Raw genomic sequence first — 12,528 nt, forward strand, 5'->3', positions numbered from 1 at the left:
TCAGGGTGGGTGAAGCTGCAGGGTAAGACAGCAGTTCTTCCTTTCTCAGCTCTCACATCGTTCTTGACTGTCATTGACCAACCATTAGCAGAATCCGCTGTGAGGGGGAGAGAGAGAGAGACAGAATATGAACAAAAAACAGACACCAAACAGTGAGGTAAAACACTGAATCTGTTACATAGTGAGTCATACAGTTGTGATTTATGAACAGTCTTGAGACAATGTGGAATGAGCTACAGACTGTAGTACAACAGAGAGCTTCAGACGGTTTGTAAACATCCTGAGGTTAGACTGTGAGTGTTGTTGATGTTAGTTGAAGAGAGGGTTTGGTGCCTGAGAGTTATTTGAATTCTCCATTGTTCGAGGATGCAAGGAATAGCTGAAGAGCAGATTTTAGGGCTCTCCCTGCAGAACCTTTTCCATTTCCCATCACTTTCTATTCTATTATTGATCCAGCTTTTAGCAACTTGGCTCACTCATCAATAGTAGCAGGGGGAAGGAGAATGCAGTGGAGATAAAGCTGAGGGAAATGGATGTAGAAATAAAGAAGGAGAACTGAAGTAAAAAAGTAAATTCACCAGAGAATTGCTGTCTTATTAGAGAAACTTGGCTGGTAATGATTTAACCTGAGGGTCACTCTGTCTCAGACAAGGGGCACAGTTGAGAAGGTGGGACCTTCATGGTCACCTCAGACAGGAAAGGAATTAAACCTGCATTGTTGGCATTACGCCGCATCGCAAGTCAACTGTCCAGCCAACTGAGCTAACTGACCCTGGGAAGACGATCCAAGTTGGTCCAGAAGGCAGTGTGAATATCATCAAGGGAGGGCATAAGGGAGTGTGGCATGGCTGGATGGCATTTACTTGTGAGTAAGGCAGATGAGCTTAAGGTGTTGATTAGTGCTTGGGGATGTGATAACAGAGAGACATAGTTAAGGGTGGGACAGGATTGACAACACAATGTTCCTGGGTATAAAACCATCAGATTAGATGTGTAGGGGTCATGAGAATGTAAAAAAAGAAGTGGTGCTGCAACATTAATCAAAGAGTCAATTGCTGTTATAAGATGGATGATATCTTGAAATGATTCTCAAATGAGGCCACATAGTACATTATATAAACAAACACCCCATCACCACCCTCTTTTGTTGCAAATGTATTGTAGACTCCTAAACAGTCAGGAAAAGGTAGAAAGATGGATATATTGGCAAATCTCAGCGAACTGTAAAAGTATCAAGGTAATAACGGGAGGAAACATCTTCTTCCCCAACATTCAATTGGATAGACAAAGAGTGAAAGCTTAGTGGGGCCAGAATTATTAAAATATGTTCAGGAGAAATGTTTAAACCAGCACACAGAGAATCCAACAAGATAGAGATGATGCTTGATTGAATTCTAGGGCACCACATGATTGATATGTCAGTGAGGAGCAGTTCAATGACAGTGATTATGATTTAGGTAGATTTTAGATAATTAGTGATCAGGACAAAATTTTAATTGAGGAGAAGGCTGATTTTAATAAGACGGGATCTGGCTGAGGTAAACTGGAAGCAGCTACCTGCAGGAAAATCCATGTCAGAGCAGAGAGAGACATTCATAAGGTGAGTCTAGGGCCAACATGTCTTTTTAAGGTGAAGATGAGGGGTAGGGCCAACAAGTCAAGAGGACTCTGGATGTACAGGATTGGAAAAATTAAAAAAAAGGAAGCTTATGGGAGGGACTGAGCTCTGAAAACCCCGGATATCCTCAGAGTATAGAAAGTATAGAGGGTCACTTAAAGAAGAAACTAGGAGAGCAAAGGTGGGGGTGGGGGCAGGATAAAACACTGTTTGATAATATTAAGGAAAATCTGAGGGTATATTATATGTATATTAGGGGCAAGAGAATAACAATGGAAAGACTAGCCACATTAGGAATCTAAATGGTAGTCTGTGGATGGTGCCAAAGTTGTAGATGACGTCTCAAATGAATATTTCACTTCTGTATTCACTATAGAGAGAAGCGCAATGTAGGTACAGAAATCAGGGAAGGGGACTGTGGTAAATGGGAACAATGTAGCTGTAGAAGCTGTAAAACGTAGCAGTTATATCAGGTTTGAAGGTGCCTAATACCCAGGCTCAGGTGAGATGTATGCCAGGCTGTGTGTGGGGCAAGGGAAGAGAATGCAGTGGCTCTGATATTAATTTTCAAATCCGCTCTGCCACGGGATGGGTGCCAGAGCACTGAAGGGCAACTAATGTGGCATTATTGTTAAGGAAAGGTGGTAGTCATAAACCAGGAAACTACAGGCCAGTAATGGGAAAATTATTGGAAACTATTCTGAGGGACAATATAATCATAGTTTAGGGAAGCAAAGGTTAATCTGGAATAATTAGCAAGTCGTTGTAAAGGAATTGGATTGAATTGGGCTGGATTGAATTTTCAAGGAGGTGGCTAGTTGCATAGGTGAGGGTTATACTGATGAGGAGGACTACAGTATGCTTCACTTAAGGATGGCTTACTCAGATGACTTTCTATACATTCACCAGACAGGATTATCTCTGTCACTCTGTGAAACGCATTAATGTAAATTAATTCAATGACTCTTTCTAGCCTTCCTCCTTGGAGTACTGAAATGGCTTCAGACTTATTTTCAGCTCTGATGGTCTGGAGGTTGCTTTCCAACTCTCAACCTGGAAACTGCTACAATTTCTTTTAAAAAAAAACATACTTCTGATGGTTTGACTTCTATTCTTTTGACCTTAACCTACTAATGGTAGTTCACCATCTGTTCCCATAGACCATAAACTCAAGTTTGTAAATAAACATCAATTAATTCCCAGGTAACTTAGCTATACAGACATACTTTCTCATAAAGGTTGCTTTACTTCACTGTTCCAGATCACATTCTGACCCTTTCTTTTAAAACAAAAAATCATTTTCACAGAACTGAAAATTAAAATCTATTTTCCCTCCACATTTGAATCCAAATTCTGAAATAATAATGATATTTTATAAACTTCCATCACACTGTGCCATCTGATTCTTGATCCCTTCATGAGTGGGTACAGTCTCTCTCTATCTACACTATCCTGACCCTTCATGATTTGGAAATGCTGGTGTTGGACTGGGGTGTACAAAGTTAAGAATCACACAACACCAGATTAGAGTCCAACAGGTTTATTTGGAAGCACACTAGCTGATACCACCTGATGAAGGAGCATCACTTCGAAAGCTAGTGTGCTTCCAATTAAACCTGTTGGACTATAGCCTGGTGTTGTGGGATTTTTAACTTTGCTGACCCTTCATGGGTGGATACGGTCTCTCTCTAGCTACACTATCCTGACCATTCATGATTTTAAAAATCTCAAACAAATTCTTGTCTCAGCCTTCCTTTTGACCAGATCCATTTTGAAACCCATGATTTAATGACCTCTAATTATTTTGATGTCTCCAATTGTGCAGTTCACCACAACAGAAAACATACTGTATATCCACTCTATCAAAAGATTGCACTTGAGAAATATCTGTGTCAGAATATCCCTTTGTTATGTTCTTCTCTTCAATGTAAAAATATCAGATACATACAGGATTGGTATGTAGTATTTTTGATTTGCTGAGAGGCTATATTGTAAATCTGACTTTTTCTTGCTGCTTCAGCCTGTCAAACAAATCATGGGCTTAACCCATTGTATCCTGATGAAGTACATAATGATTGGCAGTGGTTTAAGGTGCATCCACTAAAAGATTAAGTTATCACAACATTTACTATGTAATGAAGTGGTATAATTGACTCCCCAACATCTCTTATAGGGTCATCTAGTGAAGTAGGGTCAATTAATGATGACAAGATCTGTTCGGGCTCTGAACAGATTGAAGGAAGAACCTGATGTGACTTGAACCCAGAGCTTCTCAAAGCAGGGACACTCCCCATTGGATCACAACAATGTCCTACACATTGAACAGTATAGAATCAAATAAAGCTCAATGTCAATGTCACTTAACTCACCAAGACCATAATACTGGTTCGCCATGACAACCCAACAAGCCTCCCTACCTTACATCCCAATAAGTAACAGTGCTAAGCCAGAGGCAGCTGAACCCAAAGACTGGAGAAGCTGCAAAAAAAAAAGATTGCCATGAATTATACCAGATCAGAGTGGTTCACAAGGAGATGCCAAGAGGGAAGATTAATGTGACAAAAGCCACCTATTGAAGCAGTGAAGAAACACATGAACAGGTTGGTGGTCAGCAGTAGGACTGAAAGGTTAAGACTCAAAACAAGTAACTGCTGATAATGGGGAAGCAATGGTGAGTGGTATCATTAGGTGGCTATGAAGCTAGACATTCAGGATATGTTTTGGGGAATGAGGTTCAAAGTGCATAAAAGGAGAGTTTCATATTTTTAAAAAATTCAGGAATTAAGAGTCTCACGATGACCATAACCTCTCAGTGAAAAACAAATAGTTATTCCTATGTGGTTGATCCACATGTGACTCCAGGCGCACAGCAATGAGTGACTCTGAATTGCCCCCTGGCCATTTAGGGATGGACAATGAATGCTAACCTGGCTAGTGACAACTGCATTCTATGAATGAATGATAAAACCAAAGAAGTCATGGAAGGTGACAAGACCAGACCCATACTGTCCTTAGGATTCAGGGACTTTCTGGTGAGGAGCAATGAGATTAACTGCTCCAAGGATGAAAATGTTCTGGAGGATTGTGGAGAGACAGGCCAGCTTACAATCATGAGTCCCAAAGCCAGAAGGCATTTTTTTCATGTGAAAAGGTCAGTAACTAGTGAATACAGATTTAAGGTCAGAGATAGAGAATAAGAGGAGAGTTGAGGAGATATGATTTCACTTCGAGGGTGATAAAAGTCTGCCCTCACTACTTGAAAGGATGCTTGAGTTAGAAAGAAGTATTTAGGTGTTCATTTGAGTTTCCATTTGCTTCTTCAATAGTCCGCACTCTTGCTTTCTCATTTCTTTTTGATTTTTTAAACCTCCCTCCAATTGAATCCCACCTCCCACCTCCAACATTGCCCCAATAATTAGTTTAAAGCCATCAATAAGTTGGTAAGGAATATTATGGATCAAGTGCTGCATTATGGAAGAAGTATAGTCAGATCTTTGTTGTCTGAGACAGACATGATGACCCAGACAGCCTATTTCTATGCTGTTAAAAATCACACAACACCAGGTTATAGTCCAACAGGTTTAATTGGAAGCACACTAGCTTTCAGAGCAACACTCCATCAAGTGGTAGCTGATGAAGGAGCATCGCTCCGGAAGCTAGTGTGCTTCCAATTAAACCTGTTGGACTATAACCTGGTGTTGTGGGATTTTTAACTTTTTACACCCCAGTCCAACACTAGCATCTCCAAATCATTATTTCTATGCTGAAAGTGTCCAAAAGTCCATGAATTTACAATGAAACCTTGAAGGAATGAATCTTCAGACTAGGAATAGTTAATTACCGATTGATTGACAGTAATTAATACTCATCATATTGATAAAAGAGCATTGAAGATGAAATAGACAAGATGTAATTTTCTATGCTGAGTACAGTTTGTATCTACCATAGAAATGTTACAGCTTCACATCATTCAGTAAATTTCAATGGTCAGCCAACAACAGGGTTTAGTTACATCAAGAGGCAAAGTTTGCATTTTTGTTTTCTGTATTTGCAGGATTGTTTATGAGAAATAAAGACAAATGCCTTTAGTTCCATCATTGTTACTTCTTAGTAAGTTTTTCACCAGCATCTTTCTGAAACGTGATTGTGCCTGTAGTATTCTGCACATCCTCTCACTCTTTGGAAAGTCACCTGAGTTTCTGTGGACTCTGTGTCACTTTGTAATTCTGATGGAAATGCTTTGGCAGTATCAGGTAAACAATGGTATCCTGCTTTCATTTTTTGTAAAGCAAATGATTTCTCCCTGATGAAGAAACAACGGTGAAGGAAAAGGCACATCGTGCTAAATTGTAACAGGTTTGGGAACTAATACCAGATAGCAGATGGATAATCATGGAAGAGGCAATTACATGTTTGATACAATGGATATGAAAGGTCAGCATTCAAAAGTACTTACTGCGACCCTGCACCGAGACTGACAGGAGCACTGCAGAAAGACAAACATAGAGAGACTTCATCTTCAATACTTAGTGTTTCATCCTCCTCACTCACTTACTCTTGTCTTTTACAGAAAAATACAGAAGTTACTTGGGTTCCTGTGCACTACCGAAGAAATGTTGATCAGAACCAGAAATGGGAAGTCTGTGTATGGTCAGTAGCAGCTACGAGAGTGACATAACTGCATGAAACTGAGGCAGCAACCACAGAATTTTTTAAGAAAAGGAGATATTGTATAAACTTTCAGTACAATCTTCAAAATCCTCAATGTCAACCTCAAACAGTCTGAGATTTATGGCAGGACAGGGTAGACACAGAGAAAAGCTCTCTCTACACTGCTCCCCATCAAACATTCCTAGGATTGGGACAGCATGTGGTTGGAGTAAAGCTACAATGAAAACCATAGAAATCCCTGCAGTGCAGAAGCAGACCATTTGGTCCATCGAGTCCAATTCACCCTTCCAGAGAGCATCCTGCCCAGACTCACCCCATTTATCCAATTCTGGAAACTTTGAATTTCCCATGGCTAATCCACCTAACCTGCACATCTTTGGCTTATGGGAGGAGACCAGAGCACCTGAAATAAACTCATGCACTTATCTGGATAATGTGCAAACTGCACACAGTCACCCGAGGCTGGAATCCAGAGCAATGAGGCAACAGTATGAACCAACAAGCTACCATGCTGTCAATGGTTTACCAACCTGAAACAAGGCTCAGACAAATGATTTTATTGTCCAAAAACTGATCTTTTATTTTACATGTATACAGGGAAGAGATCAATGTGTGCAGGAAATCCCTGACACAGTATGGAGATAGGCCAACAAAGGGTGAGGCCACATTAGATTTGGTAATGGGTAATGAACCTGGCCAGGTGTTAAATTTGGAGGTAGGTGTGCACTTTTGTGATAGTGACCATAATTCAGTTATGTTTACTTTAGTGATGGAAAGGGATAGATATATACCACAGGGCAAATGTTATACCTGGGGGAAAGGCAATTACAATGTGGTTAGGCAAGATTTAGAGTGCATAAGGTGGGAAAGGAAACTGCAGGGGATGGACACAGTTGAAATATGGAGCTTATTCAAGGACTAGCTACTGAGGGTCCTTGATAAGTATGTACCGGTTAGGGAGGGCAGAAGTTGTTTAGTGCAGGAGCCGTAGTTTACTAAGGAAGTTGAATCTCTTGTCAAGAGGAAGAAGAAGGCTTATGTTAAGATGAGATGTGAAGACTCAGTTAGGACGTTTGAGAGTTACAAGCTAGTCAGGAAAGACCTAAAAAGAGAGCAAGAAGAGCCAGGAGGGGACATGAGAAGTCATTGGTGCATAGGAAACCATAAGGCTTTCTATAGGTATATCAAGAATAAAAGAATGACAAGAGTAAGATGAGAGCCAATCAAGCACAGTTGTGGGAAGTTGTGCATCAGACGAAATAGGGGAAGTGCTAAATGAATATTTTTCATCAATATTCACACTCGAAAAAAACACCGTGATCAAGGAGCATGCTGAAATACAGGGTACTAGACTAGATGTGATTGAGGTGCACAAGAAGAATTGTTCGTAATTCTGGAAAGTGTAAAAGTAGATAAATTCCCATGGCCAGATTGGATTTGTCGTAGGATTCTCTGGGAAGCCAGGGAGGAGATAGCCAAGCCATTGGCTTTGATCTTTATGTCGTCATTGTCTACAGGAATAGCACCAGAAGACTGGCGGATAGCAAATGTTCCCTTATTCAAGAAGGGGAGTAGAGATAATCCTGGAAATTATAGATCAGTGAGCCTTACTTCAGTTGTGAGTAAAGTGTTGGAAAGGGTTATAAAAGGTTGGATTGATAATCATCTAGAAAGGAATAAGTTGATTAGGGATTGTCAGCACGGTCTTGTGAAGGGTAGGTCATGCCTCACAAACCTTATTGAGTTCTTTGCGAAGGTGACCAAACAGGTGGATGAGAGTAAAGTAGGTGATGTGGTGTATATGGATTTCAGTAAGGTGTTTGATAAGGTTTCCCATGGTTGGCTATTGCAGAAAATACGGAGGCATGGAATTGAGGGTGATTTAATGGTTTGGATCAGAAATTGGCCAGCTGAAAGAAGACAGAGTGATGGTTGATGGGAAATATTTATCCCAGTTTAAAGTGGAGTACTGAAAGGATCTGTTTTGGGTCAACTGTTGTTGGTAATTTTATAAATGACCTGGATGAGGGCATAGAAGGATGGGTTAGTAAATTTGCGGCTGACACGTCGGTCAGTTGAGTTGTGGATAGTGACGAAGGATGTTGTAGGTTACAGAGAAACATAGATAAGCTGCAGAGCTGGGTTGAGAGGTTAATGCCAAAAAGTGTTAAGTGATTCACTTTGGAAGGAGTAACAGGAATGCAGAGTACTAGACTAATGGAAAGATTCTAAGTAGTGTAGATGAGCAGAGAGTTCTCAGTGTTCAGGTACATAGATCCTTGAAAGTTGCCACCCAGGTTGATAGGGTTGTTAAGAAGGCATAAAGTCTGTTAAATTTTATTGGTCGAGGGATTGAGTTTTGGAACCATGAGGTCATACGGCAGCTGTGCAAAACTCTGGTGCGGCCACATTTGGAATATTGCATTCAGTTCTGGTCACTGCATTATAGGAAGGATATGGAAGCTTTGGCAAGGATTCAGAGAAAATTTACTAGGATGTTGCCTGGTCTGGAGGGATAGTATTTTGAGGAAAGACTGAGGGACCTGAGGCTGTTTTTGTTAGAGAGAAGAAGGTTGAGAGGTGACTTAATTGAGACATATAAGATAAATCAGAGGATTAGATTGGTTGGATTGTGTGACACTTTTTCTTCAGATGGTGATGGATAGCATGAGGGGACAGAGCTTTAAATTGAGGGATGATAGCTGTAGGATAGATGTCAAAGGTAGTTGTTTTACTCCTGGAGTAGTAGGGACTGTTGCAACAGTAGTAGACTCGCCAACTTTAAGGGCATTTAAATTGTCAATGGATAGTCATATGGATGAGAATGTAATAGTGTAGGTTAGGCTTCAAATTGGTTTCACTGGTCAGCGCAATATCAAGGGTTGAAAGGCCTGTATTGCGCTGTAATGTTCTATGTTCTGTGTTCTATCACCTATATACATCAATTGCTGTAGGATAACTTCTCCAAAGAGTTATCTGAATTACTTTTCTAACAAAATCATGGGAAAGTCTATACACGATTTATTCATTTTAGTAACAAGTGCAGTTATAATATAATACCATGTTGATGGGAAATTTACACTTAATATCGGATAGAACATAGAACATAGAAAAGTACAGCACAGAACAGGCCCTTAGGCCCATGATGCTGTGCCAAGGATTAATCCTAATGTAATATAAAATAACCTAATGTACGTACCCCTCAATTCACTGCTGTCCATTTGCATGTCCAGCAGTCACTTAAATGATCCTTAGGACTCTGCTTCCACCACCACTGCTGGCAACCCTTTGTGTAAAGTACCTATCTCTGACATCCCCTCTATATCTTACAAATCCAAGCTTCTTCAGATCACAGAAGCTGTCTGTTCTTTCTCAAAGATGCTAGCCAAATAGGCCTATGCTCGCTAAGGCTCATGGATTAATTATGACCACAAAATGTCTGCTTGACCAACAAACTGTCTGCTTTAAAATTATTACTGCTTTATGCTTTTAGCTGAATGCCTTTATTGTTAGTGATAATCCATTTTTATCCTTTATGTTACAAAATTTTAATCATTTAGCTATTCTATCTTTCATGCTGGCCGAGTAAGTTGTTTTATTCTTCCATATTTCCCCCCTTTTGTCCATAAAGGACAACCAATTCAAATCTGATGGAGCTCATTTCTTCCAGGGCTAACTGTTCATCTGCTGATGGGGGGAGCTGAAGGGGTAACCTGTTGGACCATCATAGAGGTGAGTACAGTTTGCCTGAAAAGGAGTCACTTGGAGTTTTACAACAAGAAGTCAGAACAAGAATACCAATGATTAAAAAAAGGAGCCCAGGGGCCCATTGTAAAATAGAGCTTCCCCAGATACCTAACAGGGAATGAAGCCAGATGAATAGTCCACATGGTGCATCTGGGTGTCTGTGTAGCTCCCCTCTTCAATCTTCCTGATTTTGACTGCCTCCTTTCTGATATTATCAGCAAAGTTAATGACATTTTTAGAGGAGTCAGGGATGTAAGTGTGACATTCTGATCCTATGAGGGCACAAGTGCCACTTTTTGTAAACCTCATTGTTCTGTTTCTGTCAAAACATCTACCATTCTAACCATTGTCTATTTCAACTGTCTTGGTGTATTCATTTTTTAAAAAACATTTTCTGTTAATTTTTATTAATTATCCTGTTAACATTGGTTATAAGTTCAATAGAAGTAGACACAATTGTAAGCAAATACAATTACCTATTTCAGATCCCTCAACTCCTCCCTTTTTGATTTAAAACACTCAAAATCAAAATGCAAAAGCAATCTTAAAATCATCAAAACAAAAACATGTCAGATGTAAGGGGCCCGGAGCATCTCGTGAGACCTCCAAGTGGTGTAGTTGATGAGGGCTAAGGGACTGAGCGAGACAGCACTTTGATATGCAACATACAAGGAGAGGCTTCAGCATTTGCTGAATACAATGAGCAAGAAGAACAAAATAAGAAGCGCTAGTATTTTAAAAAAATATAATAACTTCCCCATCTTGGGCTATTGCAACAATTCTTATCAAGCCTCAAGTTCATTCACTGATTGCTTGTTAGCATTACGCATGGATTCAAAAATTCCCCAGTTCTCTTTTTTGAGGTATTCACATGTCATCATTTTTTTTGTCCTTTTACTTCAGCTCACGTTTGCTGTTTTAAAGTCTGTTCCTCTATGGATTATGTGTCAGTGTCTTATCATTTGAACTATGCTTTTGTGCCTTTCCAAGCCACAGACTAATTCATTTGTCAAGTTGGTGTACATGTCTGACACCCATTCTTCAATGCATGTTTTTAAACTCATGTTTGTTTGTTACCTCCAGGGTGACATTCACTTTTGCATACTTCCATCTTATTCAAAGACCATGTCATGCATTCTAGGCTCTCACATGAGCAATCAAGTGACCCATGAGTTTTTACTTATCTCTCAATGGATGGTACCAATGTCTCGGGCAGTGGCTTCATCACCACATCAGGACTCTTTAAAGGAAAGACAAGGAAACAAACATCACTTACAGAAATCTTAAGTTCCTTTTCATTAAAATACATGTTAAAAGTCAATTGCCATTCCATCCCATTATTCTAATTTGTTTCTCTTCTGCCACTAATCTCCATTCATAATTACTTCATCTCATCCAATTTTGCCAGTTAACTATTACCACCTATCTAATTTAAGAGACGTGGAGAAATCAGCAGTCCATGGCAGATTATTTTATAATATTTTAAAACAGAAGTCAAATATTTCTGTTTGATTCAAGCAGAATATATTTTGTCTGTTCTTTCTCTAAGATGCCCCACATATCTTAAACTTACTTCATAGCTCATTCTAGATATTTGACATTTATGACATATCTCTGCAAATTTGATCAAAACCAAAATTCTGTTTACACTCCCAAAGTCACAAACAATTTTTTTCACAGTATTTCTTCAATGTTGTCAGCTGCAAATTGCTGATGCCTCATCCATCACTGTGTTGCGATCGGAAAAACAAAACTAACCATCCATTCTACCCCAAGCAGGATGAATTAATAAGTGGTTTAAAGGTTGGAGTGATAACTCCTGTGCATAATTATGTCGATCAACTCTCCCTCTTTCTCTCTCTTTTCTCCTATTCAGAAAATGTGTGTTATATTTAACAAAGAAAAAGCCTACCTTGTTGGTATTAGCTTGATTTTCAGACTTTAGAACATATCATTCGGATATTCTTCAAAGAGAAATGTATTTTCAAAATTCCAATTTTCCTATTACTTTGATACTTTCATATCAAAAATACACTTACAATGAGAAAATCTTATCATCCAGAACTAAAGGCGTGGTGGCTCACTGCTGCCTCACAGCGCCAGGGAGTGTGGTTCAATTCCCATCTTGAATGACTGGGTGGAGTTTGCACATTCTCCCCGTCTCTGTGTGGGTGAATTGGCCATGCTAAATTGCCCATAGTGTTACATACATTAGTCAGGGGTAAATGTAGGGGAATGGGTCTGGGTGGGTTACTGTTTGGTGTGAAATGGTTGGGGTGAAGGGCCTGTTTCCATACTGTAGGGAATCTAATCTAATGATTCACTCATATTGGAACACTCACAACAGAACAGGAAATTCTAAACATGTTAATTTTCAGTTCTAAGAGGTAAATTTCTTCCAATCTTCATGATCCAATTTTTAAATCAACACTTGGTTGCAGATTTTGCATTACACAGTCACTGATGGTTCCTTAAAAGGACATTACATTTAA

This window comes from Hemiscyllium ocellatum, chromosome 2 (assembly GCF_020745735.1).
Source record: "Hemiscyllium ocellatum isolate sHemOce1 chromosome 2, sHemOce1.pat.X.cur, whole genome shotgun sequence".
Lineage (NCBI taxonomy): Eukaryota > Metazoa > Chordata > Chondrichthyes > Orectolobiformes > Hemiscylliidae > Hemiscyllium > Hemiscyllium ocellatum.